Consider the following 10,859-nt stretch of genomic DNA (forward strand, 5'->3'; position numbering starts at 1 on the left):
CGATCGTTTCTACTTCCCTCATCACAATAGTTAGATGCATTGTCATTTTCATTATTACTCTCGAAAGTTCTTTTCAATTAACACTGGCTCAGATGCTGCAAACAAAATTTTAGTGATATCAACTATGTTAAATATGTAAATACAGCAGATGAATGCAAAAGGAATTTTATGTAAGTAATTCATCGATATAAACAATTTAAAGTTAATAATATATGGTTACCTTCTCTCCACCTTTTTGATTTTCTTCAACAATCCATGCTCATATTAGCAACATCACATTCTGAAACTCTCCTTAGTTTCCATTTTCCACTGTTTGTTGACATCCTTGTATTGAAAGGACGATCATTTATCAATGAAGTTGTACATGATTTTAGCTGGAAAGATGCAAATCACTGATTATTCAAGTAAAAAATCATTCTTAGTCAAAATGTATTACCATTTTGATCATTGCTGTCAAAAATCTGATTGTCTTTGATGATCAATGTCTCAGATGCTGCAAACAAAATCCTTGTATTGAAAGGACGATCATTTATCAATGAAGTTGCACATGATTTTAGCTGGAAAGATGCAAATCACTGATTATTCAAGTAAAAAATCATTCTTAGTCAAAATGTATTACCATTTTTATCATTGCTGTCAAAAATCTGATTGTCTTTGATGATCAATGTCTCAGATGCTGCAAACAAAATTTTTAATAATGTCAACCATCTTAAATCTATGGACACTAAAAGAAATTCTATGAAAATTACTCATCTACACAAACATCACTACGTCAATAAACCTATCAGACGACAGAGCTCAGACGACAGAATGATTGTTTTCTGTTGTCTAAATAATTTTAACGACAGAATGTAAAAATTCTGTTGTCTGAATATAGTGTATATCATGGTAAATCAGTTTTCTGAAAAAGGTTCTATTTCAGACAACAGATTTCTGTTGTGCATTACATTGAGATTGATTTAGTTTTGGTTGTTTGGATTTTTTTTTTCTTGAAAGGAACTGTTTGGAAAGGGTTATGTTTCAGACAACAGATTTCTGTTGTGCATTGAACTGACTTTGGTTTTTTTTTTCCCCTCCTTTCGGTTTGGTTTTTTGGCATAACGGAAAGATATATCCGTCTAACACTTAAAAAAATTTTGGCCCGACAAATTTATCAAACTGAAAGAAACCTAAAAACCTTCTCTTAGCTCGCTCTCACTCTCAAACCCATCTCCTCTCTTGCTCTCGCTTTCGTTCTCGCACCCAATAGAAATCTTCGAACTGAAAACCTAAGCCAACATCAATTTCTTTGAATCCGACATGGAAACTGAAAACCCAGAATCATCTCAACCATCTCACCTCGCAAAATAGAAAACCCCATTCCAGCCAAACGATTTCGGTCTCAATCTCAATCCGTATCTTGGTCTCAGTCTGAGTTCGCATCTATCACTGGTAATCCCCTTGGTTAAGTGTTAATAGATTTAAGGTTTTTGTTGGATTGGGTATTTAGGGTTTTCTTGATTAAGTGTTCATCTCACTTTGCCTAGCTAGGCGATTGCATTGGGTAGCAGCACAATCGATTCAAGCTGAGGCTGTTATCTCTTTAATCCAAAATAGGAAGAGGAAAGTTCAAGGGCAAGCCCACGGGTCACTGAGACTTCTCCACTCACGAAGAGATGGGTATTCAATCTCTCTCTCATTCTTTCATTTTTTCCTCTATTTCTATATCTATTTGCAAGGTCTCAGTTGCTTGGTGTTTTCTCCACTCACGAAGAGATGGGTATTCAATAGATGAATTTGTAAATGTTTTGCGTATTCTAATTTGGAATTTGGCGTCGTCATCTAAAAGCTCGTACTTCTTTCACTGAAATTTTGTTCCTTTATTGAAGTTTGGTCCAGTAAAGCAGTGAAGATAAGTTATAGGCTTCTGGTAGTGATTTGGCTTGAAATCTGGTAGTGATTTCTATTCACAACAGTCAATTTGAAGGTATTGAAGTTCGATTCGCAGCAGGCCATTTGAAGGTATGATTCCAATTGATTTCATTATAAATCTGGGTTTGAGTTGTTTCGTTTGGACAATCATATAGAGTAAGTGTCTATGCTTTTCTGGGGAATCTTTGTGGGGTATTCCAGCTGCTATCCTTTCACTGATGAATGGGAAACCTCTGATCTATATGAAGTTCCTCTCTGCTTCTGCCAATGAAAAAGTCAAAAAAGTTTTATCTGGTCATTAGAGTATATCATTATAATTTGATATATGATGATATAGAATTGTAAACCTGATAGTAATTGCTTTGAAATTGTTGTCGAACTGTGCTCTGCGCCTCTGGGTCTATATAGTTTCTGATCCTCAGTGTAGTTGCTAATCTCAAACTATCTAACCCACTTCTGTGTCTATATAGCTAGTATAGATCCAAATATGTCTTAGATTACTACGATGAGAAGCTTGTCGTTTAGTGCTGCTTATAAAAATTTGATTCACTTCTTTCAACTTAGATTGCGTATTTTTGGTTGTTTTACTTGGCTTGGACTGTAAGACCAAAAGGACTTTGACTCGGGAGAAAGGATCTCACAATACTGTGATAATGCTTGATGTTTTGTATTAACCTCCCTTCACTTAAGGCTTTTGCGAATGCAGGGAGATGATTTGAAAGTGAAAGTGAACAAATTGACATCTACAGAGACTCAGCGTCCTTACTTATATTACTATCTCCCTTACTGCTTGCTCTCCTTTGAATCTGTGTAGTTTAAAAAGCAGGAGCCACAGATGTGCAATATTGTCTGTCAGTTTACACCTGATGCCAAAACTGTAAAGCAGTTTAAAGAGAAGATAGATGATCAGTATCGAGTGAACATGTATGTACTTTTCAAGACACTTCATTATATATAGTATTTGTGATTGAATTTGCATATCGTAACAAAAATCTTTTCCATTGATAGGATCCTTGATAATCTGCCTCTAGTGGTTCCCATTCAAAGGCCATATCAGGAATCACCTACCATTTATCAGCTTGGCTTTTCACGTTGGGCTTAAAGGCCATTATGCTGGGGTACTTAATTCAATACATAAATCATATTAAACTGGTTGTTCTTTTAGCATCTTTTATTGGTGTACAGGAGCTTCTGTAGCTTGCATATGTAGTTTGAATGGACAATACTTAAATTACCAAACATGAACTCCCTTTTCATCAATAATTTTATATATTTATTTGCTTTTAAGTGTCCATTGTGAAATAAGTGGTGAGTGGACATCCGTTACCTTTTGTGCTGTCAATAATCTTTTTTTTTTTTTTTTCTTTTCATGTGTATTCTTTAGGAGAGTGATGTAAAGTGGGCTTCTAGATGGGATGCTTATCTGTTAATGACTGGCAACAAAATTCACTGGTTTTCAATTGTCAATTCGGTGATGATTTTCCTCTTCCCTTTCGGGATGGTAGCAATGATAATGCTAAGAACACTCTACCGTGACATTTGATAAATAATTTATCGTGGGATTGGTATATATAAATTTTGAATATGCAAGCTATTTGATTGTATGGTCTGTAGAATTGGATTATTTTCTTTGTTCTATTTTGTCATTCAATTGCGAACAATAATTTTAATGTGTTAACTATGGAGTTTCTTTCACTATATCAGGGAGCATGATACTGTGTGCTGATGGTACCATCTCATTTTGGCTTTATCTTGTGACAAATAAAAAGGCCTCGTGAGATTCCGATGTGACAACTCTGCCATGCTTGGTGAGAGAAAGAATGTTAATCTTCCAGGGGTCGTTGTGGATCTCCCAACCTCAACAGAAAAAGACAAAGAAGATATTATCAATTGGGGGATTCCAAACAAGATTGACATGATTGCTCTGTCTTTTGTTCGAAAAGGTTCAGACCTAGTGGAGGTATGCAAGCTCCTTTGGAAAGCATGATAAGAACATCCTTCTCATGTTAAAGGTATGTTCGTTTCCATGAAAAGATATATCAAATAGTTGTGGATTCAGTTGTTTTACCACTTTGGAGTACAGTGAGGTCTAAATAAACGTTTATCTTACCTAGATCATTTAGAGATTGCAAATGGAACTATGTTCTTGTTTGTTGGTGTGTTTCAGGACCAACAAACATTTGTACAGAGACCCAAGTTTCATTTATCTAGTGTGGTTCGAGTTGTTAATCTTGAGGTAGAACTGTAGAAGACTCGGCACTGCTCTTAATTTCATCTGGGTAGCATTTGTTTTTGTTTGTTTTCTTTTGTTTTTGATTTGAACAATTGGGTAGCATTTGTTTAGCAGAGACCCAGATAAAAATAGGGTTCTAAACAAGAAGGGGTTTTTGGTGGAAGCACATTTTCGTGTTGTCCCTTTGTGTTATTGCTGCTGCCCTTTTGTGGTTTGAAAAGAAAGTTTTTGGGCTAAAAAAAAAGTGTTTATGGATATATTTGATTTCAAAGAAGAAGCAAAGTGTCAACCTTTTTTCAGAATTTGGAAACCTTGTTGGGTAAAAGGTATATCCTATTGCATTTCTAAGCCATTTGTCTGACCTCATTGATTGAAAGGTCTCCCAGGTTTCAAAAGAAACACACATTATATGTCCAAACTTTCACCAGGACTCACACTCTGCTTTGTGTAGTAGATATTAGGCAATAGTATTATGAGAGATTTGTTTAGCCTTTGCCCCAATAGTAGATAACTGCAAAAATCTTGCTGTAAGTTGATGGAGGGATATAAAGTATCCTACCATCTTAAGGTTTACATGGTAAGTAGTGCTTCTGATATGGTGCCTTGTGTTATTTTCAGGGTATTCCTACTAAGGAGATAGTTGAAGACAAGAATTTGGAGTTTGCTACTAAGGTATTTGAGCAGCTTCCAATGCTTTAATACACTTTATTTAATGATTTCAATGTAATCTTCATCAGTGGGATATATCATACTATGGTTTTTTGCAGTGGGATAGAAGAACAAATCTTGTTTACACAGGACATGATATTGATGAAGTTCGAGCTGAACGGGCGAAGCATGTTTTGAAGTTTCCACAAATGTAGTGCACACAAAGAGGGTCTATGGTATATGCATAGTTAGGGTCAACTGTGATTTTGTGCATATTGACATTGCATGCATAGCTAGATTATGGAGGGTTTTTTAGCCTAGCTAAGATGATCGACTTTTGCCTTTATCGATCATTATTTTAACCTCCTAACAGCTTATCAACTTTAGGATGAATTGATGGAAATGTTGAATGTTGATGTAGTTACTGGTTGATTGAAATGAAATGACTTTTGACTTGTTATAGTTAGATGTTGTTATTGTACGTGCCTATCTGTTAGCACAGGTTTTACAATACATGCTATGGTTATAAGACAACTCAGACAACATAAGTATTAAAAGAAGCAATGTTGCACTAAACATCACACAACAGAAAGGTATGGTTTTAAGACAACTCAAGCAACATAAATACCTGGACAAACTGATGTTGCACGAAACATCAGACAACAGAAAGATATGGTTATAGAACAGCTAAGACAACATAAATAACAAAGAAACTGTGGTTGCACGAAACATCAGACAACAGAAATATGTGGTTATAAGACAACTAAGACAACATAAGTAACATAAGCAGCAAATATCAAACAACAGAAATCTGTGGTTATAACAGAACCCGAACAACATAAATACCAAAGATACTGATGTTGCACCTAACATAAAACAACAGAATTTTATCAAATATCTGTTGTCTGAAGCAATTGAAGACCACATAAGAAACAAACCACCTATAATCCTTATGACAATCAGACAACAGAAAACTTCAAAATTCATTGCTCAAAGTTAATTACCACAACAAAACCTACGAACCAATGTCGTTGAAGCAAACTCAGAACCACAGAAAATTTCCAAACTATTGTTTGTTAGTATTGTACATCGACATATTTTTGTGGTCTGAAACATAGTCAGACAACAGAAAATAGTCAAGATTGTTGTATTCACACCACAGATTTCTGTCGTCTCAATTAATTACATACGAGAGAGTTTTATGAAAATATGTTGTGTAGGGTTCTGTATAAGAACATATAAATGTCGTTTCGTTACTACTTCAACCATAGAAAGTCATAATTCATCATACCTCGACATAATCAGACAACAGATTATTGGCAGCCTCTGTTGTTTGAGTGAAATATAAACCACAGGTAATATCTGTCGTCTGAAGGCCTAAGAGACATCACGCCAGGAGACAACAAAATTTTTCTGAATCAGACGACAGATATAATCTGTCGTCTGATAGCTTTGGTGACATAGTGCATTGTCAAGTTAATAATACCTAATTACCTTCTCTCCACCTTTTTGATTTTCTTCTCCAATCCATGGTCATGTTAGGAATAGTCAGATTCTGATCATTAAGCATTCTTTGTCCTCTCTTTTGACTATCTCTATTATCGCCTCCTAAAAATTTGCTCTTTTTTCCACACTCTGTTGACATCACTGTTTTCAAATGGATTTTGTTATCGAATTGTAAGATCATTGATCTAAATTATAAAAGCAAATATCAAAATCAAAAACTCACTTGACAAATGAGCTTCATACATGTATCACAGAGTGTAGTCAATATCTCATGAATGGAAAGGAATTAACCTTAACAACTCCAATAACAAAAATTATAACTTGATGATCACACCACATTGAAAACAGTTCATGATATATATGCCATCATCAAGAACAAACAGTAGAATAATCGATTCAAATCATCTCAGAAGCTCCAATATATCCAATAATTAATCAATTACATATGCATGATAGAAAATATAGAATCTAAATTAAAACCTCAGATGCCTTATATATGGTCATATAGGCAAATCAACTGTGGGCGCGTAGCATTGAGCTTGCAATGAAAAATATGGTCTGAAGGCAAATAAACTGCAAAATTCAACTAATCCATGTTCTTCAGCAGCATCATATACAGTACATCTTGTATATTTGATAAAGCTGATCATTTAGGTGAACATGAATAAAGAAAAGCCAAAACCTTACAGAATACACATATGGTATTAAAGAAAGAAATGTTTAACCATTTCTAAATGGTAGTTGAGTTATTGGAATTATGCCAAGCAATATTCAAATTATCAATCAATCAATGATGAAATTCATAGAAGATGTTTCTTATTTAATCATTACAGAAAACATAGTTATCACCTGTCAGCTATTCCAATTTCCAAGTCTAAATTGGTATCCACATCTATAATGAACAAAGTGAAGGGACATATAAAAGAGTACAGAAATCAAATGTAATTGAACTCGATCAAACAACCCAACAACATATAAAAATGAACATTTTAATCATGAACATAAGACTAATCATTACTTAAAACTTTATCGCAGCAAAGATATATCAATGTCTTGGTTTTCAAGTCCATGGCCAATTCGTCCTAAAGCTGTTTTATGGATTAATAGGTATTTGATGAATCATAATCTGAAGCATGTGGCCTAGTAAGGTCAAAACAACGGGGTATCTCTACCTAATTGCCTAATGGAGTGGCCCTGTAATCCTAATATAAATCCTACTACAATAGGGTTGATCTGTCATTGCTAGATTCACTCGTATACATATACCCTATATATATTGATGACAGTTGTCATAAGCAATTCCATAAACCAAACATGGAAGAAACTATTAATGCTTAACAGACAGATCCAGAATCAAAGAACATGAAGAATACTCTAAGAAACTAAGGACAATTGCACAACCAAAAACAAACAAAAGAAAAACCTGTCTTTGAAAATGACTGAATCAAAATTCACAAATCAAACTCACAGAACAAATAACCCACTCACTCAATCGTAACAAATAACCCACTCACTCAATCGTGGTCATACAACTACATCCCTAGAAAAAGAGGAAATCGCATTTCACATCTTATTACTCGAATGCATTGAAGCAGCAATAAATACCCAGAAATTACTGGAATCAAATAAACGAAGACGGTTCAAATCCCACTTACAGTCAACTTTCTATCTTCTTCTCCTAGCCTCAGTCGCTTAGAGCTGCTTTTTCGTCCATCACAATTGAGATTGGCACTTCTGATCTCTCTCTCCTTCTTCTTTTCCTTCTTCCCCGGTTTTTCTCTCCCTCTCTCTGTGTGCTTGACGAACAACAAACAAACTTTGATCACAACAGAACCTGCTAATCTGGAGTATCAAACTCGCTTTGATTGTTAACCAAACCCGATAACCGGAAACAGCGAATTTCAGTATATATAGAGGCTTCGGTCGGTGTGATTAGAGGCTTCCAGATTTGTAGATAGATCATAGATGCTTTTGTCAGTGTAAATAGGTCGGTGTAAACAGAGGCTTCTAGATAGAGGCTTCGAGATTTCTAGATAGGTCGGTGTATATAGGAATCGGCTGAGCTCCAGCCGACACACCAAAACAGCTTACAAAATAGAAAACGGCTTATGAACAGTAAAAAGGCTTATGAACAGTTAACTGACGTTTTATATATAGTAAATATGAATGGCAGTGATTTCGAAAGAAACAAACTGCATAGAGAAAGTCAGAAAGGGACTTAGCTTTCCATAGCTTTGCATAGAGATAGGCGTTCGAGCGCGCAGAGAGCGGTGATGCTCGGAAGCTGGAGTTTACTTTGCCGCTGGTGGTGCTTAGCAGAGAAGATGGTTCTTGGCGGAGAAGATAGGTCTCAGCGGAAGTTGCTCAGCGATGATCGACCGGCAGAGACGCTGTCTAGAGGTCGGCTAGCGGAGCTTCTGGTCAGCGGAGCTTGGTGCTCAGCGGAAACACGGAGCTCAGTGGAGATTTGGAGTTAAACGGAGGCTCTAAGCTCAGCTGATCCTTGGAGTTTCTCAGCGGAGCCTTGCCGGCGGAGGGCTGTGCAGCGGAGGAAGCTTTGCCGACGGTATTCTAACGGAGCGGTGAAGCCCGGCGGAGCGGAGCTCGATTTGGTCAGCGGAGCTTGTCCGCGAAGCTTTGGTCAGCGGAGCTTTGTCCATGGCCGGCGGAGGCAGGCTAGCGGAGATAGTCCGGCGGAGCGGAGCTCGGTGCTCGGCGGAGACCACCCAACTGTGAAGCCCAGCGGAGGAGGATGTCAGCGGGGGTTGCCTAGCTGTTAAGCACAGTGGGCAAGCTCGGCGGATGCGTGGGGCAGTGGAGCTTTTGCCGGCGGAGGTGGCTTAGCGGAAGATCATGGCAGAAGCGTTCAGCGGAGACTGTCGGCGCTGGAGCGTCCATGGCGATGTGGCACTTAGCGGTGTACGGTTTGCCGCTGGTGATGATTGAAGAGTGCTGGTTTGACTGGAGGCTTCTCCGCTGATAGAGTTGTGCGGAAAAAGTGCCGCTGACTGGAGTTGGCGGTGGCTAGCCTTGTTGCCACCTCAACGAGCTGCGATTGATGGTTGGAGATGGTCAGCGGTGCCCGGCGGTGTTGCTGGTTGGTGTTGTCGTCGGTGGTGGTGCCCAGCGGACAAGGCCTCATTGTTGGTGTTGATGATCGATCGAAAGAAGAAAGTAGAGTGTCCAAAGGAGTCTTGTGGGTGCCAAGAGTAAATTGGCAATTTTTTTTATTTTGTAGTGCAGCGTTGACTAGCCTTTAGTTGGCATTGACTATTTGTTGACCACGTTTGTTCGGCGTTGACCGAACTTGATCAGTCCTAAGGGTGCTGACCGGCTCAAGTTATGAGTGGGTGTAGCGTTGACTTTTCTTTAACTTGAAAACTTGCAACTTAGCAAGAACTGGGAACAAATTTATGTTGAAAAATTTTGTTACCGCCAAGGATGGGGCTGGGTGCAATGCTTGCTAGTGGTTTATATAATTATTCAAAGAAGAAAGAAATAAAAAATGGCAGTGAGCAATTTTGATAACTCAAAGAAGAGAAGAAATAACTCTTTTGAGCTTCGTTAAGATGACTTAACTCAATGGTAAGTGACGAAGCCTTTGTGTTGGCTTCCCACAGACGGCGCCAATGTTAACGTTAGTGATCCGTGGGACCTCTAGTTAGCATAAAGAATGAGAGAGAGAGAGAGAGAGAGAGAGAGAGAGAGAGAGAGAACGACACAAGATGTATAGTGGTTCGTTTCCCGCCTCAGCGGGAAACTACGTCTACTTGAATGTTGTACTATGTGTGTTTAGGATTACAAAGTATGTAATGGAGTCCGGCTTGAGTTGTGGGAGGAGGCATTCCTTTTATAGGTGAAGGAAGCCATCTCCTTTACATGGTTTTCGATGTGGGACAAGCAAAGATAACTATTCTAGTGTAGAAAGCCTAGTTGTGAGGGCAACTTGGCAAGGCCGGAAAGGTGACTTCCCGGTGACGGATTTGTGACTTCCGGATACCGTAGCGTAGCTTGAACATAGGGCTACAAGATGCAAGTAGCGGTTGGGCCTCATCATGGCTTGTGGGTATCCCAAAGAGCGTGTTACTTATGCTTGGTGAGATAGCAAACTAGTCTTGCTAGTAGAGGTATCTACATTATCTTTCCCTTCATTTCTGGAAATGTAACAAGTTTTGAGCTTCAACTCACACTTAGAATCTCTAGATTTTGCAACCTGTAAATGCTGAATGGTAGAGTCGTAAGAGCTTCACAAGCATCTATAGATACAACTCATGAAGCCTAATGAGATTTCCAATTGACAGATGCAATTATTTAACACAAGTATATGATAGGTTCTCTATGAAAGAATCCACTTTCCAATAATGTTTGGAAATTCCTCTAGGCTAGTGCAATCACTAAGACACAGCACGGAGAGATTTCAAGCTAATTTTGGTTGGCAACTTAACAAGGTTACAACATCCTTCAAGACTTAAGGTCACAAGCTTATCTAGGAATCCAATGGACTGATGAACCTCAACTAAACATTCACAATGATCATTTTAGTGAAAAACTAATTCATGAG

The 10,859-nt window shown here is 37.9% G+C and overlaps 2 long non-coding RNA genes across 2 annotated transcripts; one reads left to right on the forward strand and one right to left on the reverse strand.

The window, feature by feature from the left end:
• Positions 1–308: 308 nt before the first annotated feature.
• On the reverse strand, positions 309–6,385 carry LOC121050724. The gene is made up of 3 exons (XR_005803665.1): positions 6,287–6,385; positions 437–493; positions 309–324 (listed from the first exon to the last, which is right to left on the reverse strand). It is a non-coding gene; the product is annotated as an uncharacterized LOC121050724 (long non-coding RNA).
• Positions 3,720–5,260, forward strand: LOC121050723. The gene is made up of 3 exons (XR_005803662.1): positions 3,720–3,923; positions 4,763–4,816; positions 4,912–5,260. It is a non-coding gene; the product is annotated as an uncharacterized LOC121050723 (long non-coding RNA).
• Positions 6,386–10,859: the final 4,474 nt, after the last annotated feature.

Source organism: Rosa chinensis, chromosome 1, assembly GCF_002994745.2.
Source record: "Rosa chinensis cultivar Old Blush chromosome 1, RchiOBHm-V2, whole genome shotgun sequence".
Classification (NCBI taxonomy): Eukaryota; Viridiplantae; Streptophyta; class Magnoliopsida; order Rosales; family Rosaceae; genus Rosa; species Rosa chinensis.